Raw genomic sequence first — 22,546 nt, forward strand, 5'->3', positions numbered from 1 at the left:
ACCTAAGAAGGCTATCATAAAAGCTAACTGCTTGTGTTCGTCCCACTTTTGTCGGTTGCATTTACTACACAGTTTGAAATCCGGCTTATTGAACCCGCCTTCATGACCGTATCTAGCATACATGAGATGGAGACTGTAGAAACCTTTGGCAAGATCTGGATGGTGAAATGTTCGGGGAATTTTCAGAAAATCCAAAAACCGGTGTACCGTGACGGCCCTAGGTGCAATCAAGTACTTGAACCTTAACGGAGCTTCATTACCCCCAATGTATCCTGCTATTTCCTCCAACGTCGGGGTGAGTTCGAAGTCTGAGAAATGAAATACATTGTGCGCCGAATCCCAACAAGTGACCAATGATCTGATAATATCGCCCCGAGGCTGAATGTCTAGTAAATCCGGGAGATTTTTCAGATATTTCCTCACTTTGCCTTGCCCCTCCTTGCCTAAGTCGTTCCACCATAATCGCAACTCAAAAGGGATCTTGGTCATTATTGAAAATGGTTCGTTTTGTATCGTGCTCATCCTGCACATTTATTTAGGGCGATAAACTTTTATTAGACTCAAAGTTAAAATTATCTAGATATTTTTTGGAGACTTTTTTTTTTGCAAAAGACGGGAGGTTGGACCCGACGAGGGTTGCCTACGTATCTCACCCCGTGCGAGAATCAAACCGGCGTAGTTCGGTCGGATCAAAATAGGGGAAACAAAAATAAAATCCTCTAAAGAAAAGAAGAATAACTTTTTTTTTTGAAATTTTGTTATATGTTTTATTTTCTTCATTTTATTATTTATTCTTGAAAAGAGACCAAGGAAATATTTACACATTTTAAACTTTTTTTTTTTTTGAAATTTCGAAAATCTTTTAAAGAGGTGCTACAAATGAAAAAATAAATTTTTATTTATTTATTATTTATAAATTTTTTTTTTGGATTTTGAAAGTGATTAAAAGGAATAGTCAAACTGAGAGACAAACTCTTTTTTTTATCATTTTTTTTCATATATTTTAGAAAATTCCGGTTAGGTTTGACATTACTCGGACATGGTTTTTTTTTTCAAAAGAATAAGTAATTATCTCCCTACCCTGCTATTCTTTTTTTTTTTGGAAATTTTTCGGAAACCGGTTAACATGCAGATCTGAAGCAAATAGATGTGCAGAACAAACGGGATGCAGCAGGATGGTCTTTTCATTCCAGGTTGCCTGTCCTAGACGGACCCAACCCCTGTGTTGAGTCCCCTATGTCAAATGCAACATGATGCAGATAAGCGTTCCTACTAGGGATCCGGCATGAGGTTTCGTTATACTAGGTTTATAACATGGGTAGATGTTCTAGACTGTGTACCCGAGCGGACAACTCGAGTCGAGGAGGGGCAACTTACTGGGAACCAAAGGGCCGTCCGGCTTCGTAACTTATCCGTCCTCTTTCTTATTTCAGGTATCGACACTAACAGAATAGGCAGCCTCGACCAGCGAGCTTCTCCCCGGAGGTGAAGAGAGAAGGGTTTCGGCACAGTTTATATACAGTTCAGATAATATCAAAGCGGTAAAAGACAACATTTAGCACGTTATGTCAAAACATGATATAAATATCAGATAATAAAGCCAAATATAACAATTATTCTAAGCTCGAATTCTTGAACCCTGAACCAGAGATTCTGGGTTCGGTTTCCCAGCGGAGTCGCCAGAAATGTCACACCTCCTTTTTGCGCGCCCGCCCCGAAGGGTTAAATGCGCGAGGGGGGGGGGAGTTTTTCCAATTTAAGTGACAATATTCGAAATGAGATTATTTATTTAATTCAGAGTCGCCACTTGGGAAAAGTTTGGCTTTTGGTGTCCCAAGTCACCGGTTTGTCTTGAATCCCAAATAGAGGAAATTTTTGACTTTTCCAAATGAAGTCTGCGAACCAGAAATTCTAAGTAAGGAATTCTGTTGACCCGAGGGAAGGTGTTAGGCACCCTCGAATCCCGTGGTTCTAGCACGGTCGCTTAAATTGTTATAATGGCTAAGTATCTGATTTAAATACATGTTGTAAGCACGTAATTTTTGCTTTACGAGCAATCGCTCCAAAAGAAAATAAAAATAGTGACAAATTATTTCGCTGTACAATTTTTCGAGTTTTCCGTGACATGTGTTGTTAGTCATTTATGGGTCTGTCCATCTTACATCTAGTCATTACCAAACAAAAATACAAAATGCCTGTCGTTAAAAGAAAATTCAAAAAATATATGTATGTGTGCATCGTTCGTTCTAAGCTGTGATCTAACCATTTTTTATTTTTATTTTTATTTTTATTTTTTATTGTCCATTTATGTGTGTTTATCGTTGTGGGTGTCACTCAATATGTGTGTAGGTTTATTTTAATTTTTACATTGTTTTAGGAATTTTTGTTTAAATTGAAAAAAAAAGGGAGAAAAGGAAAATCCGATTTGGGCCCCGAAACAAGGCCCAAAACCAAAGTACTGATCCAGTCCAAACCCAGCCTGCCCAAGCACGGACTCAAACGACGTCGTATCGGCGTCCCCATTTGAAGCCGTTGATCTGATTCAAAGGAACGGTCCAGATCAGGCTGTCCAACTCACCTCAACGACGCCGTTTCAGGCAAGTTGATCTGAGCCGTCCAACCTCATTGATCCAACGGTCCCTGGCTCCCTCATGACCCGACCTATTTAGCCGGTTTAACCCAACCCCTCACCTAAACCAAAACGACCCCGTTCCCATACCAAACGACCCCGTCCTGTTACCCACCAATAGATCTAAGCCGTTCAGATCACTTGATCTAACGGCTCCAATCTCTCTTCCCCTTCCATATATAAACTTGACCCTTTACCCCGCACCCCCTATCCGAACCCCCCCCCTTCAGTCATCTCCTTCCCCGAACCCTGAAACCCCCAAACCCTAACGCCGCCCTAGTTTCCCTTCCACCAAAACCCGGCGGCATGAACGCCGGTGGCCACCTCCCGAACACCCTAAGACCCCCTCACTCTCCTGAACATGGATCTGTTACTCCCTAGCCTCGAATCACTTTCGTTCGTCTCGAATCTTCATTTGAAGATTTGAGTCGAACCCGGATCTATGCCAAACCACCCCATCTTCATACCAGACACCCCCCTGACCTTCCTCGTGACCAAACCAAGCTTGGTTTGGTCCGAATCTACCCACAACTCCCAAAAATCCAGATCTGAAAATCCAGACTTTAGAACACATGCACATGGGGAATCCGGATATCCTTAACGGGGGTTTGAGGTCTAATAGACCTTAATCAAGGTGTTCTCATGTGAGAACACCCTGATTAAAGTTTGTTCGGCCTCAAAGGGTCAATGTCGAGTCAGATTTGGTTCAGTTTTGTCTGGACATTTTTGGTAAGCTTTCTTTTCCTTTTTGTTTTATTCAACTGCTAGTTAAGTATGTTAGCATGTTCTGTTGTGTTTGTTCGGTGTTTTCTGATACTTTTCTTAATTTCTTCCGTCTTTGTAAAGACCTTTTATTTGGTCAATTGTTTTCTGTGTATGATTTGAATGTGTTCTGTGATAAACATGATCGTCGATTAGTTTAATCGGCAGATAAGTTAACTCATATAGGCCCCAGTAATTGAACAAAAATTGTCTGATGCCCTTTAGGTCCCTAAACGTATTGTTTATGTGAGCGATTGATTATTACCTGTTATAATTAGTATAGTCGACTCGATAAATATCGTCGATTAGCTTTCTATAACTAATAAATCGAATGAGCTAATAATGTCGCATGACTAATTGAGCTTTGCTACTGACTGTATGCCCCAGCATTGTTTGAAATGGTTTGTTTGCATTGTGAAAAATGACTGGAAAGGTTCAGTCTAGGCAGCCTTGAATTTGAACTTTCATCAGTTCAAAACTGCCCTGATGCTGCAATAGGCAGGGCAGTAATAATCAAGGTTAAGCAGGGGTATTCTGGGGTGTTAAAAAGAACAGAAGTAATTAGTTTAAATGAGCTGACAACTAGGGTACTAATTTAGGATTAAACTAATACCAATGGGGAACAAGACACAAGGGTATGGGGCTTAAATTGAATAATAAAATGATGCCCATAACTCCTGATTAAACAAAACCAGGCGTGGGGAACCAAAGGGGCTGGCACAAAAGATGCTTAGGCATGGGCTTTAAGGGGTATGGGCAGACTGCAAGTTGCAGATGAGGGCAGCTTAGCTGCACTTGGTCACTTTGGCTTATAAATAGGCCATTTGAGAACTGAAAAAGGGCTGGACTTTTTAGTCTTCAGAAAAAAGAGAAAAACAAAGTGAAAATTTTCAGTCTTAAGGCTAGAGTTTTAATCTGAAGAGAGGTTTACTGAGTTTAAAGAAAGCCGAAAAACATAAGTTAGTTTCCAAATAGATTGTAACCAAACACCATCTGAAAGTTGAACAAGAATTCATATTGGTCAAGCTGTCTTGGCCAAGTTCTGTCGTCTGCAGTGACTGAGCTGTTTGTTGGTTGCTGAACTATTGGTATTTGCTGCATTGAACTTCTTTTACTTCTGGTGTTCATTACTCTTCGTCTGGAATTATTGGTTTGGCACTCGACTATTTGCTGGTTTCATTTATTCTGGGAATCATTGTTGGTTGTTCGTGGACTGTGGAAAACAATCTTGGTTGTTGGTTTGTTGCTGTGCTGTTGCTGTGTATCTGTTGATGCTGTGATTACTGCACACTACTCAACTGATCACTCTCCTTCTTCCTTTCCTTTCCTTACCAGGTACACAATTGATACCATCAATGTAACTGAGAGTTTGAGCATGAATGCAAAAGAGAGGACCTGCAGATTGTTTTTATGTATACATGAACTGTTACATTAAATGTCATAAAATAGTTACATTTTCGTTTGTATAATAGAAGTAGCCTACATGCTCAGTATATCAATGTAGGTTAATGAATGATAGTCATGTATGTATGCTGTTAGGTGAAAAACATTCCCAGGGTAATAGATTGTATTTTAGACTTAGTCTGATGGTGTAGTACATTCTATAATGTAGGCCAAAATAGGAAAACTACCCACATGAGTTAAAGTTCTTTCCCCTTTTGCTAGTTTGTCACATATAAACTGATAAAGAACAAAGAATCAGTTCTAGGCCTCAACCTCAGGAAGGCCGAGCCCAAATCGAAAAATCAGTTAGGCCTGTACCGGAAAAACAGGGCCCAAGTCTGGCCATCTCGCATGAGCTAGGTTTGGGCCCATGATTTGCGGCTAGTTGTCCATAAGTGCAGTCACGTTTTATTATTCTGTAAAAGCACTTTAAATCCGGTTTTATAATCAACTAAGGCTATTTACTGCTTTCAATTGATAGAGACAAACACGACAAGAAACGTAATTGCTATATGATATCCTTTAAAAATAACAACAAGATGAGCCTCGATAAAAATAAACAAAACGCAGATGCGGGGCCCTTGTTAAATGTATATTAGTGAAGCATTTAGTTTCCAGGACGGGTTGTTTAGCAAATCTCACAACCTTCCTAAAATAACAATACGCTAGACTCTTTAGGACGCGCCTTAATAAATCTTACCTTCGTAAATTCGGGTGCACATTGATGTGACCCAAATCCAAATCCCAACGGAATCGAAATGTGTTTCTAATCACGGGTACATTGATTGTGACGTGGTTCGAGATGCGCGTCCATGACGTTGCAAATTCATTTAAAAAAAATAGAGTGATATGAGCCTCGCCAAATAAAAATACAAATTGCGGGGCCCTCATAAATATTTGCTTTAAAAATTATTTGGACTTCGGGATGGACCGTTTAGCAAAATTCCACGGTCTTACCCAAAATAAATACGCTAGTCGCTTTAGGCGCGCCTTTAATAACTTAATTTCCTTAAACTCGGGTGCACATTGATGTGACCCAAATCCAAATCTCAACGGAGTCAAAGTGTGTCGACGACCACGGGTACATTGATTGTAACGCGGTTCGAGATACATTTTCACAACGTTGCAAGTCCTACAAAAATAACAGTGAATGATAAAAGCGGTTAAAAGATAAAAGTGGCACATAAGTTCATACTTGTATAAAATCAGATAACCAAGCCGAATATAACAATTGAGCGACCGTGCTAGAATCACGGAACTCGGGAATGCCTAACACCTTCTCCCGGGTTAACAGAATTCCTTATCCGGATTTCTGATACGCAGACCATAATATAGAGTCATTCTTTTCCTCGATTCGGGATTAAAATTGGTGACTTGGGACACCCTAAATCTCCCAAGTGGCGACTCTGAAATAATTAAACCAATCCCGTTTCGATTGTCCTTTAATTGGAAAAAACTCCCCTGCGCCCCGGGCGCGTAAAAAGGAGGTGTGACAGCTCTGGCGACTCTGCTGGGGATGAGACCCAGAACCACTGGTTCAGGGTTAAGAATTCGAGCTTAGAATAATTGTTATTATTCGGCTTTATTTATTATCTGATTATTACATGTTTTGATCCTAGTGTGCTAAATGTTGCTGTTACCGCTTTGATATTATTTGAACTGTATATAAACTGTGCCGAAACCTTTCTCTTCTTACCTCCGGGGATGTGCTCACTGGTTGAGACTCCTTATTCTGTTAGTGTCATACCCTAAATAAAAGAGGCTCGGAAAGTTTCTAAGCCGGCTGGCCTTTTGGTTCCCGGAAAGGAGCTCCTTCCTCAACTCGAGTTGTCCGCTCGGGTACACTGTCTAGAACACCGACCCAGGTTTTGAACATAGAATAACGTGACTTCATGCCGGATCCCTAGTAGGAACGCTTATTTGCATCACGTTGCATATGACTTAGGGGACTCAACACAGGGGTTGGGTCCGTCTAGGACTAGCAACCTGATATGAAAAGACCATTCTGGTGCATCCTATTGTTTTCCGTGCATTTATTTGTCTCATGCCCGCATGCTGACCGGTGTTTGAATATTTGGAATATTGTGAAAAAAGAAGAAGGAAATAACGGTTAGGAATTGATTGTTTATTGTTGGAAAAAAAAGAGAAAAAAAAACAAATACTGTCAAAACTCTGCCAAATTTTGAAAAGTCGTTGTTCTGTCTTTCAAAAATAAAATATCAATAGAAATATATAGTTTGTCTTGTCATAAAAAATTAAAAAAAGAAAAAAAGAAAAAAAAGACCCTATTCTTAAAATGGTTTTTTTTCTTATGAAAATAATAATAATAAAAAAAAGAGTCTTATTTTGTCTTAACTTTTATTATTTGTTGCAAATATATGTATATATATATATAAGTGAAAAATTCAAAAGTTTTTCTTTACTTCAAAATGTATATGTATCTTTATTTGTGGCAAAAGTATTTGTCTTGATAAAGGTCTAGAAAAGTCCTTTCAGGCTCCCAGTTTTCGAAACAAAAATCCAAAATATTTTCCGTTATTAACTTCTTTAGAAAGTTTTTTTTATATATATATACGAAAATTCAAAATTCACAAAAAATCGCATATATTTTGTTTTTATCAGGATAATTGTCGTTTGTTAAAATCTTATTAATAAATGTGCAGAATGAGCACGATGCCGAATGAACCCTTTTTAATCATGAGTAAAATTCCCCTCCAATTGCGGCTCTGGTGGAATGATTTGGGCAAAGAAGGGCATGACGAAATCAAGAAGTATCTGAAAGGCCTCACGAGTTTGTTGGATATCAGGCCACGAGGAGATATCATAAGGGCACTAGTCCCCCACTGGGATCCTGCGCACAATGTCTTCCGTTTCTCAGATTTTGAACTTACCCCAACTTTAGAAGAAATAGCAGGGTATATCGGCAGCGCTGAGACTCCTTTGAGACACAAATATCTGATTGCTCCAAGAGCTGTAGCAATACACCGGTTCCTGGACTCCTTAAAGATAGTCAGAACAATCCATAACCCTGACTTGGCAAAAGGTTTTTGCAGCATGAGTTTCATATATCAAAGATATGGTCACATAGGAGGATTCGACAAGCCAGAAAACCAGTTGTGCAGCAAAGGTAATCGCCAAAAGTGGGAAGAACATAGACGGATTGCTTTCATGATAGCTTTCTTAGGACTACTAGTATTCCCAAGAAAAGACGGGAATATTGACATAAAGATAGCAGGGGTCGTCAGTACGTTGCTCACACAGAGTGATAGTACGTTGGCGCCCATGATAGTATCTGATATATTCCGGGCACTCACTTCTTGCAAAGCCGGAGGAAGCTTTTTCGAGGGTTGCAATTTGTTGTTGCAAATGTGGATGACCGAACACCTATGTCACCGAGCCCAGTTTCTGAGCCATGGATCCGCTGGAAAGACCTGCATAGAGGAGTTCTATACCAGAGTTAATGAAACCTACCTACCAGAAGGAGTCACAGCATGGACCTCATATTTCCATACCCTCAACGCCAGTCAAATACAGTGGGCGCTAGGATGGTTACCGATCGACGAAGTCATATACATGCCAGCAGCCAGGCCCCATTTTCTCTTAATGGGACTTAAGAGCATTCAACCATACGCGCCGCATCGGGTTTTAAGGCAACTTGGGAGGTATCAGATAGTGCCGAAAGACGAGGATCTGAGCATCCAGGTAATCGAGATCAGTCCCGACGGCCAGTTTCCTGAAGCAAGGGTTCGTCAAATTTGGAGCCAATGTCAATACTTAGAAGCAAATACTTGTGTAATGAATCGGGCAAAAGGGGAAGTTTCGCCCGGGTATCAGGCCTGGTACAAAGGGGAGACATCATCTGGAAGACCGACCAAAAGACCTCACCTGCAAGAATTTGCCAAATCTTCACAAGAACAGTGGGGCTGGTTGGCCAAAGAGCAGGAATATCTTGTCAAAGCAGGCAAACTGAAGCAACAAGTTCAGGATATGAGGTTTGAGTGCCAATTACAGTCTGCTGCCCACAAGGGAGAAAAGAACAAGTTAATCAGAGAAGGCGAGATCCTCAAAGCTCAGATCCGGAGAATGAAAAAAGAGGCTAATAGCCAGATGAGAAGCCGGGCGGATAAAAGATTGATAGCAGGGTTAAAGGATCAGGTTGCGGAATGCCAGGAAGATTTGGAAAAAGCCAGGGCCAGCACAGCAAAATTGCGAACCAAGTGGGCAAAGGGTGCGATGGCTCGGAGGCAGCGCCTACAACGAGTCATAAGGGAGTATGAACTGAGCATCGGGACATTAAGGGAAACGAACGCCTCTCTTCGAAAAAGGATCCTCAAGCAAACACGAGATGCCCAAGCCGATAGAAGGCAATGCTACGATGCAATGACCAGAATGGAAAGGCAAATGGAGATGTTCCAGGATCAGCTTCCCAACAATGCGCAAACACTGGGGTTGAAGAACCAACAGATAAGGCATTTGTTCGCAGAAAGGGACAACATCCGGGGAAAGATCGACGAGATTGGGCATTACATCTACATGAGATGCCTGGCATGCGAGCAAAAGCCTCGAAAGACCCTCCTCGTTTCCATCATGGGTTGCGTCCACCGAATCATGAATGAGTTGAAAAACCTGCAGAGGGACCTCACACCAAGGGCCGCGGAAAGGCCGAATGATGCCTCGCGGGTCCCTAAGTTGGAAAATTAATCTTTGGTTGAGTCCTGTTTATTTGGCTTTGTCCGCTTTTCCATATGCTGTTTTCCTTTCTTTTAGTCAAAACGGGTTAAGAACTGTGGAGTCTGTACTATTGCTATTCCTCGCTTGATGTAATTTGTAATAGCAAAATTTTGAGAATGAATTTAATGATTTCACAAGAATTGTGTGTTTCTTTACTTTAAGGCAGAACTACGCCTGGTCTGATTCACGCGGGGACGTGATACGTAGGCAATCCCCATAAGATTCGACCGCTTTTAATAAATAAAGAAAAGAAAATGTAAATAAAATAAAACGCAGAGTTTCGCAAAATACTTTAAAAGAGACGAATGAACAAGCCGGGATGACGCATGTGGTTTGAAGCAAAGCATGTAGAAACGGTTAACTGCCTAGGTGCATTGCATCCTCTATGTGTTACGATCAAATCTGTTAAGCTCTAACACTAACAAAGTTTGTTGTTGTCTGATACCAGACAGTTAGTTGTTAAAGAATTCTGGCAACACATTCATACCAAACCAGATCCAAAGGACCGGTAGCAACAAGCATGACTACTTCAGAGAATAGTAATGAGGAAGAAAGGCCGATGAGCCAGTTGCTAAAAGAGGCAATGGAAAAGATTGAAAGGATGGGACTAGAGATGCATGCAATGCAGCTAGCCCTGGCCAAAACACAAAAGAGCCCTGAGACACTGGGACACATGCCGGAGTACCCTCACTCTGGCCCTTCCACAAGCCGCCCAAATCCCCTCTATCATCAAGAAAGAAGCCCTCATGATTCCCAAGCTCCACCACCCCATCAACCTCTCCCAACACCCAATATTCCCATTTTTGTGGGACCTGCATCAGCCCCTTTGCAGCGAACGACCAGTGAGCCATTGTTTCAGGCTCATGATACACAATACTATCCCCCTGAGCCTACATTCCATGCACCCGAACCACAGGCTTACAATCCCCATTTGGAAGTACCGGCAGAGGTTGAGAAGCCGGTTAAGGCCCCTGAACAGGATGAAGTGTTGAGAAAGTTCAAAAGCCTGGAGCAATCCTTCAGGAACTTACACGGGCTGGGCAATCAAGTCAGCGTGGCATACAAAGATCTGTGCCCTTTCCCAGATGTCCAACTCCCGGCTGGGTTCAAGATGCCCAAGTTTGATTTATATGAAGGGCACGGTGATCCCATGGCACATTTGCGGGGATTCTGTAGCAAAATGAGAGGGGCAGGAGGCAAGGATGAGCTTTTGATAGCTTATTTCGGCCAAAGTCTGAGCGGATCTGCACTAGAATGGTATACCAGGCAGGATTTCAGCAGGTGGTACACGTGGGATGATCTGGCGCAGGCTTTTGCAGGTCATTTCCAGTACAATCTAGAGATAGTCCCTGACCGTCTCACGTTATTGAGAACTGGGAAGAAACCCGGGGAAAGTTTTCGCGAGTTCGGGTTCCGCTGGAGAGAACAAGCAGCTAGAGTCGATCCTCCCATGAGAGAGGGAGAGATGGTGGACTATTTTTTGCAGACATTGGATCCAACCTACTTTGGTCACTTGGTGACGACGGTTGGAAAATCTTTCAACGAGGTGGTCAAAATTGGGGTCATGATAGAAGAAGGTTTGAGGTCGGACAAGATCTTGAACTATTCGGCGCTTAAGGCCACAACCCAGGCTATTCAAAGCGGCACGGGAGGTGCGCTGAGAAGAAAGAAAGAAGAGGTTGCCACGATCGAGGCAGGCAGTTGGTCCAGGGCTGGCAGGCCGCACTACAACCAACCCAGGCCTCACAGGTCAAACTACCCATACAACCCACCACAAAATTTCTATCCACCTCGAGAACCACATTGTTCCGTACACCAAGCCCAGGTATACACTCAGCCTCCGGTTCGCCCACAATGGCGCGCACCGGCTCCCCAGAACATATATGCACCACCACAAAACACTTACCCTCCACCAAGGGCATATAGAAATCCTTCAGGGGCAGGTTTCCGGGGAAATCCAGATGCCAGAAATGACAGGTTGCGGAAGCAAAGAACCTTCACCGAACTGGGAGAAACCTACACCGCTGTGTTCCACAAGCTGCGGCAATTGGGTTTGGTTAGTCCTGTCCATACTCGGGAACCAAATCCCCCGCCTCAGAATTTGGATCGTTCAATCAGTTGTGAATACTGTTCAGGGATGCTCGGGCACGATACCGAGAAGTGCTGGAAGTTAAGGCATGCCATACAGGATCTTATTGACACCAATAAGATCGAGGTCCAGACACCGGAGGCTCCTAACATCAACCAAAACCCACTGCCAGCGCACCACGAAACTCACATGATTGAGTTGGTGTGTGAGGGAGGAGAATTAAGAAAACCCTCACAAACAGTGATGATGATCCAAGCTGCCCCAAAAGAAGTCTTAACCAGTGGAGGAACAAATGTACAGTCGCAGGGAGAAGGCGTCAAGCCGGTAGTAATATGGGGGAAGAGCCCGTCCGTCATAGCAAGCAAACCCGAGCCAAGCAAGTTGGTAATACCAGGGATCCTGCCCACACCGGCAGTCATGTTGAAAGGGGTATGTAGAGAACGGGTGACCATAAAGCCGGTGGTCCAACTGCCGATGATTGACAGCAGGGCTGTGCCCTGGAAATATGAAAAGGCAGTGGTGACGTACCAAGGAAAACAGGTGGAAGAAGTCAGTTGTGAAGCGCAAGGGCTGACTCGATCAGGTCGATGTTTTGCTCCGGTGGAGTTAAGAAAAACCAACCCAGTGGCAACCAAGAAGCCAGTGTCAGAAGAAGAGGCTGAAGAATTCCTGAGGAAGATGAAAGTACAAGACTATTCTGTGGTTGAGCAGCTGAGAAAAACACCTGCCCAGATCTCACTATTGTCATTACTCCTCCATTCCGAGGAACATCGTCGGGCCCTGTTAAAGATATTGAACGAGGCCCATGTACCCAGTGAGATTTCTGTAAACCACCTGGAAACCATTGCCAGCAAGATTTTCGAGGTGAACAGAGTGACATTCTCAGATGATGACCTGCCGGTGGAAGGAACGGAGCACAATAAAGCTCTATACCTAGCTGTCAAATGTGAAGACTCGGTGGTAACCCGAGTATTGGTGGATAACGGCTCAAGCGCCAATATTTGTCCATTATCCACCCTGGACCAGTTAAAGATTGACCGTGGAAGAATCCGGGAGAATAGCATCTGTGTCCGGGGGTTTGACGGAAACGGAACCGCCACTGTGGGGGATGTTGTACTTGAATTAACCATTGGTCCGGTCCTATTTACCATGGAATTCCAGGTGTTGGACGCCACGGTATCTTACAACTTGCTGTTAGGACGACCTTGGATTCATGCAGCTAAAGCGGTGCCTTCCACCCTACATCAGACAGTGAAGTTCGAGTGGGAAAGACAAGAGGTCGTGTTGCACGGCGAGGATACAACATGCACCATGGGCGGAACCATTGTGCCTTTCATAGAGACCACTGATGACAAGGGTCCCTGGGTCTACCAGATTCTCGATACAGGGTCGGCCAACAAAATTTCTGAAGGAGAAATCATCCCGCACCCTAGGGTAGCTGCCGCAACAGTCATGATGGTATCAGAAATGCTGGGTAATGGATTTGTGCCGGGAAAAGGCCTGGGAGTTGAACTTCAAGGGATAGTCCAACCTGTTTCCCTTCCTAAGAATCTGGAAACCTTCGGGTTGGGGTTCAAACCAACCGCAGCAGACAGGAAGGAGGCGCGAAGAATGAAGAAGAGGGTCTGGTTTCTGCCTAAACCAGTGCCACGCCTCTCAAGGTCTTTTGTTAAAGCAAGTGCCAAGGGGTCAGTGATCCCAAAGATTCGAGGACCTTTGATCGGTATAAATGAAGACCTGAATCAGAGTTTTGAGAGACTGTTCGCGGATGTCAGTATGGTGGAAGCTGGAGAAGGTTCCAGCAGAGCAGAGATACGATTTGTGGGGCCTGAGGCCAAGACCAACAATTGGACGGTTACTCCTCTTCCTGTCCGAGGGGAGTCTTGGTAGTAGGCTTTGATTAATGTTTTGTTTGTTTATTTGTTTGATCGGATTATTCAAGGGTGTAATCCAAATTTTACTTTCGTTTTTGTAAAAGTGTGAACCCTTTTATCCCGCAAATTTAATAAAGTTCTCTTCTTTGGTCTCATTTTAATTTTTGTCTTGTTCTTTTTCTTTCTGAACAGTTCTCTTTTTACTGGTTCTAATGACATGGCATGCACAGCGGATCTTCGACCTAGTCTAATAAATCAATCTGAAACCGACTCAATGATGCAAAAGGTCGTTTGTGACGATGAATCTGAATGTGACGAAGGTGAAGCCTTCGAAGAAATAAACAGAGAACTGTGCCAATTTGAAGAGAAACCCAAGCCTAACTTAAATGACACCGAGGCTGTGAATCTAGGAGACGCTGATAACGTCCAAGAGACCAAAATTAGCATCCACATTGAGCCGAATGTCAGAACAGAATTGATCAAAACTCTCAGGGAATTCAAAGATGTTTTTGCCTGGTCCTATGATGATATGCCTGGATTAAGCACCAATTTAGTGGTTCACAAATTGCCCACTGACCCGGCATACCCTCCGGTCAAGCAAAAACTAAGGAAATTTAAAACAGAAATGAGTGTAAAGATCAAAGAAGAAGTGATTAAGCAATTACAATCGAAGGTCATTCGGGTCACTCGGTATCCCGAGTGGTTGGCCAATGTGGTACCAGTCCCAAAGAAGGATGGAAAAATCAGGGTGTGCGTTGATTACCGCAACCTCAACAAAGCAAGTCCCAAGGACAATTTTCCGCTGCCCAACATTCATATCTTAATCGACAATTGCGCAGGGCGCGAGATTGGATCCTTTGTGGATTGCTATGCAGGTTATCATCAGATCCTAATGGACTAGGAGGATGCCGAGAAAACAGCGTTTATTACACCATGGGGCACCTACTGCTGTCGGGTAATGCCGTTCGGGTTAAAGAACGCTGGGGCAACATACATGCGAGCAATGACTGCAGTGTTTCATGACATGATACACAAGGAGATTGAGGTGTACGTCGACGACGTGATCATCAAATCTTGGCGTCAGGAGGACCATATAGCAGACCTAAGGAGATTTTTTCAAAGACTCCGGAGGTATGATATCAAGCTTAACCCGGCCAAATGCGCATTCGGGGTTCCATCAGGAAAGTTGCTAGGATTTATCGTCAGTCGACGGGGGATTGAGTTAGACCCATCCAAAATTGAATCCATCCGAGATTTGCCACCGCCAAGGAACAAAACAGAGGTAATGAGTTTGTTGGGCAGACTCAATTATATCAGCAGGTTCATCGCTCAACTCACAGCAACTTGTGAGCCCATATTTCGGTTGCTGAGAAAGGATGCTGCGGTAGGTTGGACAGCAGAGTGTCAGGAAGCTTTCGACCAAATCAAAGGGTATCTGTCTAATCCACCCGTATTGGTCCCACCTAAGCCCGGGAAACCCCTAATCCTTTACCTGACGGTCTTGGAAAATTCATTTGGTTGTGTACTGGGGCAACATGACGACTCAGGGAGGAAGGAGCAAGCCATCTACTATCTTAGCAAGAAATTCACAGTGCATGAGGTCAAGTACACTCAACTCGAGAAAACGTGCTGCGCCCTAACTTGGGTAGCTCAGAAGTTGAAGCACTACCTGTCTTCATATACTACTTATCTCATATCCCGCTTGGACCCATTGAAGTATATCTTTCAGAAACCTATGCCCACGGGAAGGTTGGCAAAATGGCAAATTCTGCTCACAGAGTTTGATATCATCTATGTGACGAGGACGGCCATGAAAGCCCAGGCGCTGGCAGACCATTTGGCCGAGAATCCCGTTGATGAAAAATACGAGCCCTTAAGAACGTATTTTCCTGACGAAGAGGTGATGCATACGAATGAGTTGGAATTACCCGAGGAACCAGGTTGGAAGCTTTTCTTCGATGGAGCTGCAAACGCAAAAGGGGTTGGAATAGGAGCAGTACTCATTTCTGAAACAGGACGGCATTATCCTGTTACGGCTCAACTGCGCTTCTATTGCACCAACAATATGGCCGAATATGAGGCTTGCATTCTGGGTCTGCGCTTGGCTGCTGACATGGATGTCCAAGACGTCTTGGTCTTGGGAGACTCGGACCTCTTGGTACATCAAATTCAGGGTGAATGGGAAACACGAGATCTAAAGCTCATACCATACCGACAATGCTTGCATGATCTGAGCAAGCAATTTCGATCGGTAAAGTTCAAACACATCCCGAGAGTTCACAATGAGGTTGCGGATGCCTTAGCCACCTTAGCATCAATGCTGCACCACCCTGACAAAATGTATGTTGATCCTCTACACATCCAGGTCCGTGATCAGCACGCCTACTGCAATGCCATAGAAGAAGAAGCAGATGGCGAACCCTGGTTTCATGATATCAAGGAATACCTCAGGATGGGGATATATCCAGAACATGCCTCTGGGGACCAAAAAAGAGCCCTTCGGCGTTTGTCGAATGGTTTCTTCCTCAGTGGAGGAGTATTGTACAAAAGAACCCCGGATTTGGGATTGTTGAGATGCATAGATGCCGGGCAGGCAACGACGGTTATGGCGGAAGTACATGCCGGAGTTTGTGGGCCGCACATGAGCGGATATGTATTGGCAAGAAAGATCCTTCGAACAGGGTGTTATTGGCTAACCATGGAACACGACTGTATCACTTTCGTAAGGAAATGCCATCAGTGCCAGATACATGGAGATTTGATTCATTCTCCGCCAACAGAGTTACATACGATGTCAGCACCCTGGCCGTTTGTAGCATGGGGCATGGATGTCATTGGGCCCATCGAGCCAGCAGCGTCCAACGGTCATAGGTTCATTCTAGTGACCATTGATTACTTCACCAAATGGGTTGAGGCTAAAACCTTCAAATCAGTAACCAAGAAGGCAGTGGTGGACTTTGTTCACTCCCATATCATCTGCAGATTTGGGATCCCAAAAGTGATCATCACGGATAACGGTGCGAATCTTAATAGCAGCTTGATGAGAGAGGTATGCCAACAATTCAAGATTACACACCGCAATTCCACCCCATATCGTCCTAAGGCAAATGGAGCAGTCGAAGCAGCCAATAAGAATATCAAGAAGATACTGCGAAAAATGGTGGAAGGGTCCAGACAATGGCACGAGAAATTACCCTTTGCCTTGTTGGGTTACCGCACTACCGTCCGGACTTCCATAGGCACAACTCCTTATTTGTTGGTGTATGGAACTGAGGCCGTGATACCAGCAGAGGTCGAAATTCCGTCCCTCCGAATTGTCGCTGAAGCCGGGAATTGATGATGATGAATGGATCAAAGCTCGCTTGGAACAGTTGAGCCTGATAGATGAGAAAAGATTGGCAGCAGTGTGCCATGGTCAGCTGTACCAGAAGAGAATGGCAAGAGCGTATAATAAAAAGGTGCGCCCCAGGAAGTTTGAAGTAGGGCAGCAGGTATTGAAGAAGATCCTCCCACATCAGGTCGAGGCAAAAGGCAAATTCGCCCCAAATTGGCAAGGGCCTTATATCGTGACCAGAGTCTTGGCCAATGGTGCTTTGTGTTTGACAGATGTCGAAGGTAGATGTGTCGACATGGCTATCAATTCAGATGCAGTCAAGAGATATTATGCGTAATTTCTTTAAATTATGGCAATTTTGGTTTATTTGTTTGTATTTGGCATTTGTTGAATAATGAGATGACGGAGGCAATTCTTTCTTCTATCCAAACACTTTTAACCCTCGCTTCCCCCTTTGAGCCTTAAGCAAATTCTTTCAATACCCCTCTTTTGGAATCACTAATGGGAAAGATACGAAAAAAAGAAAAGAAAAGAAAGGAAAAGAAAAGAAAAAGAAAAAGAAAAGGAAAAGAAAATGAAAAGAAAGAAAAGAAAAATCAAGGAATATAAAACCGTGGGAACTACGTTTGACCTGATTCCTCAAAGAGGATACGTAGGCGCCTCACGGCTCGGTCATAGTATGCATCATAGCAAATATAGGATGCATAATGTACATAGTGTGCATAATAGGCACAATGTGCGTAACGCACATAGCTCAACATAAGCATAAAAGATAAATTCCCCAAGCAAGAAAACTGGGGCAGAGGTTATGTTTTAAGTTCCAACAAAGGTTTGATTCCAAAAGTTGTAGCACATCACCCTTCAAATTTGTTTTCATTTTTATAGCCTTTCTTCAAACCCACACCAAAACCAACATCAACATCCAAAAGACCTCCCGATCAATGTTCGAGAGATGCCAAGTCCGGCGAATAAGACCGAGAATAATACACTGATCCCCAGCAAAGAAGAGGATCGTGAGACTGAGAATGAATTGATAGTCAAAGGAATCTCCAGAAGAGAGGGTCGTATCTACAACGCCCCGATTCATCGAAAGAAATAAAATGAGAGAGTCTTATCGGTGAAAACCTTCACAGGCACCGAAAGGCGATGTAAGATGAGGGATATGAAATGAGAGAGTCTTATTGGTGAAAACCTTCACAGGCACCATAAGGCGCCGGGAGATGAGAGAAAAGAGAGAGTCTCATTAGTGAAAACCCCTCGAAGGGCACTATGAGGCGACAAGACAGATCAGCAAAGCTACCACATTCGAAACGAAATGAACACTCCTTTATCATCCCCAGCAAGTCAAACCATCGAGCAGATCAATTGATACAAATAGACTGGGTCGGAATCTATGGTGCACGCCATGATCACGGGGACCAGTTGTGTCCTCCAGATAAGTTCTTTGGATTGTCTCCTCCCACAAAATATTGGTTCAGAAAGTTTTTCTCTTTTCCATATCTTTATTTCTTTTCCTAAAATGTGTCTTGAAAGGATTTTTCAAAGCTTACTACCAGAAACCGAAGGGGAATTCATCCCAATGCAGGATAATACAAACAGTCTTAAGGGCCGGTCCCAGGCAATGCAGTGATTGTGCCCGGAAATTTTGGAAGAAGTAAGCTCCAAAAGGGAGTGGTTCCGGGAGTTAGAAGCAGACTCCCACATCATGTGTTTAAAGAAAAAGCAGAAAAAGGGATAAATTGAAAACCAATCCCCAGCAGGCTAGAGACCCCCAACAGGCAACTTTGCCCGCCAACCAATTATGGGGACAAAGAGCAAGGAAGGGGGAAGAGAGAAAGACGGCTCGCCAGAAAGGCACCCTCTACCACCACGATTAAAACTGATTAAATCCTTTTGTCTGCTGCAGGAAAACAAAGGATTGATGATGGCAGCAAGATGCACCGCCATGGAAGTCACCAAAAACCGGGGCAGAAATTTTCTGCCAATTGTCGAAAATTTTCTCGGAAGAACGGGAAAGCAATTCCAATACTTTTAAGTTCTAGGTCGCCCACCAGTATAATGCGGGAATACTTTTAAGTTCTAGGTCGCCCACCAGTATAATGCGGGAATACTTTTAAGTTCTAGGTCGCCCACCAGTATAATGCGGGAATACTTTTTAAGTTCTAGGTCGCCCACCAGTATAATGCGGGAATACATTTAAGTTCTAGGTCGCCCACCAGTATAATGCGGGAATACATTTTAAGTTCTAGGTCGCCCACCAGTATAATGCGGGAATACTTTTAAGTTCTAGGTCGCCCACCAGTATAATGCGGGAATACTTTTAAGTTCTAGGTCGCCCACCAGTATAATGCGGGAATACATTTAAGTTCTAGGTCGCCCACCAGTATAATGCGGGAATACATTTTAAGTTCTAGGTCGCCCACCAGTATAATGCGGGAATACTTTTAAGTTCTAGGTCACCCACCAGTATAATGCGGGAATACTTTTAAGTTCTAGGTCGCCCACCAGTATAATGCGGGAATACTTTTAAGTTCTAGGTCGCCCACCAGTATAATGCGGGAATACTTTTAAGTTCTAGGTCGCCCACCAGTATAATGCGGGAATACATTTTAAGTTCTAGGTCGCCCACCAGTATAATGCGGGAATACATTTAAGTTCTAGGTCGCCCACCAGTATAATGCGGGAATACATTTAAGTTCTAGGTCGCCCACCAGGTATAATGCGGGAATACTTTTAAGTTCTAGGTCGCCCACCAGTATAATGCGGGAATACATTTAAGTTCTAGGTCGCCCACCAGTATAATGCGGGAATACATTTAAGTTCTAGGTCACCCACCAGTATAATGCGGGAATACATTTAAGTTCTAGGTCGCCCACCAGTATAATGCGGGAATACATTTAAGTTCTAGGTCGCCCACCAGTATAATGCGGGAATACTTTTAAGTTCTAGGTCGCCCACCAGTATAATGCGGGAATACATTTAAGTTCTAGGTCGCCCACCAGTATAATGTGGGAATACATTTAAGTTCTAGGTCGCCCACCAGTATAATGCGGGAATACATTTAAGTTCTAGGTCGCCCACCAGTATAATGCGGGAATACATTTAAGTTCTAGGTCGCCCACCAGTATAATGCGGGAATACATTTAAGTTCTAGGTCGCCCACCAGTATAATGCGGGAATACTTTTAAGTTCTAGGTCGCCCACCAGTATAATGCGGGAATACATTTAAGTTCTAGGTCGCCCACCAGTATAATGCGGGAATACTTTTAAGTTCTAGGTCGCCCATCAGTATAATGCGGGAATACTTTTAAGTTCTAGGTCGCCCACCAGTATAATGCGGGAATACATTTAAGTTCTAGGTCGCCCACCAGTATAATGCGGGAACACTTTTAAGTTCTAGGTCGCCCACCAGTATAATGCGGGAATACATTTAAGTTCTAGGTCGCCCACCAGTATAATGCGGGAACACTTTTAAGTTCTAGGTCGCCCACCAGTATAATGCGGGAATACATTTAAGTTCTAGGTCGCCCACCAGTATAATGCGGGAATACATTTTAAGTTCTAGGTCGCCCACCAGTATAATGCGAGAATACTTTTAAGTTCTAGGTCTCCCACCAGTATAATGCGGGAATACTTTTAAGTTCTAGGTCGCTCACCAGTATAATGCGGGAATACATTTAAGTTCTAGGTCGCCCACCAGTATAATGCGGGAATACATTTTAAGTTCTAGGTCGCCCACCAGTATAATACGGGAATACCTTTAAGTTCTAGGTCGCCCACCAGTATAATGCGGGAATACATTTTAAGTTCTAGGTCGCCCACCAGTATAATACGGGAATACTTTTAAGTTCTAGGTCGCCCACCAGTATAATGCGGGAATACTTTTAAGTTCTAGGTCGCCCACCAGTATAATGCGGGAATACTTTTAAGTTCTAGGTCGCCCACCAGTATAATGCGGGAATACTTTTAAGTTCTAGGTCGCCCACCAGTATAATGCGGGAATACATTTTAAGTTCTAGGTCGCCCACCAGTATAATGCGGGAATACATTTAAGTTCTAGGTCGCCCACCAGTATAATGCGGGAATACATTTTAAGTTCTAGGTCGCCCACCAGTATAATGCGGGAATACATTTAAGTTCTAGGTCGCCCACCAGTATAATGCGGGAATACATTTTAAGTTCTAGGTCGCCCACCAGTATAATGCGGGAATACTTTTAAGTTCTAGGTCGCCCACCAGTATAATGCGGGAATACATTTTAAGTTCTAGGTCGCCCACCAGTATAATGCGGGAATACTTTTAAGTTCTAGGTCGCCCACCAGTATAATGCGGGAATACATTTTAAGTTCTAGGTCGCCCACCAGTATAATGCGGGAATACTTTTAAGTTCTAGGTCGCCCACCAGTATAATGCGGGAATACATTTTAAGTTCTAGGTCGCCCACCAGTATAATGCGGGAATACATTTAAGTTCTAGGTCGCCCACCAGTATAATGCGGGAATACTTTTAAGTTCTAGGTCGCCCACCAGTATAATGCGGGAATACATTTAAGTTCTAGGTCGCCCACCAGTATAATGCGGGAATACATTTAAGTTCTAGGTCGCCCACCAGTATAATGCGGGAATACTTTTAAGTTCTAGGTCGTCCACCAGTATAATGCGGGAATACATTTAAGTTCTAGGTCGCCCACCAGTATAATGCGGGAATACTTTTAAGTTCTAGGTCGCCCACCAGTATAATGCGGGAATACTTTTAAGTTCTAGGTCGCCCACCAGTATAATGCGGGAATACATTTAAGTTCTAGGTCGCCCACCAGTATAATGCGGGAATACTTTTAAGTTCTAGGTCGCCCACCAGTATAATGCGGGAATACATTTAAGTTCTAGGTCGCCCACCAGTATAATGCGGGAATATTTTTAAGTTCTAGGTCGCCCACCAGTATAATGCGGGAATACATTTAAGTTCTAGGTCGCCCACCAGTATAATGCGGGAATACATTTTAAGTTCTAGGTCGCCCACCAGTATAATGCGGGAATACTTTTAAGTTCTAGGTCGCCCACCAGTATAATGCGGGAATACTTTTAAGTTCTAGGTCGCCCACCAGTATAATGCGGGAATACATTTAAGTTCTAGGTCGCCCACCAGTATAATGCGGGAATACATTTTAAGTTCTAGGTCGCCCACCAGTATAATGCGGGAATACATTTAAGTTCTAGGTCGCCCACCAGTATAATGCGGGAATACATTTTAAGTTCTAGGTCGCCCACCAGTATAATACGGGAATACTTTTAAGTTCTAGGTCGCCCACCAGTATAATGCGGGAATACTTTTAAGTTCTAGGTCGCCCACCAGTATAATGCGGGAATACTTTTAAGTTCTAGGTCGCCCACCAGTATAATGCGGGAATACTTTTAAGTTCTAGGTCGCCCACCAGTATAATGCGGGAATACATTTTAAGTTCTAGGTCGCCCACCAGTATAATGCGGGAATACATTTAAGTTCTAGGTCGCCCACCAGTATAATGCGGGAATACATTTAAGTTCTAGGTCGCCCACCAGGTATAATGCGGGAATACTTTTAAGTTCTAGGTCGCCCACCAGTATAATGCGGGAATACATTTAAGTTCTAGGTCGCCCACCAGTATAATGCGGGAATACATTTAAGTTCTAGGTCGCCCACCAGTAT

The sequence above is a fragment of the Nicotiana sylvestris genome, chromosome 6, assembly GCF_000393655.2.
Source record: "Nicotiana sylvestris chromosome 6, ASM39365v2, whole genome shotgun sequence".
NCBI classification, from domain to species: domain Eukaryota; kingdom Viridiplantae; phylum Streptophyta; class Magnoliopsida; order Solanales; family Solanaceae; genus Nicotiana; species Nicotiana sylvestris.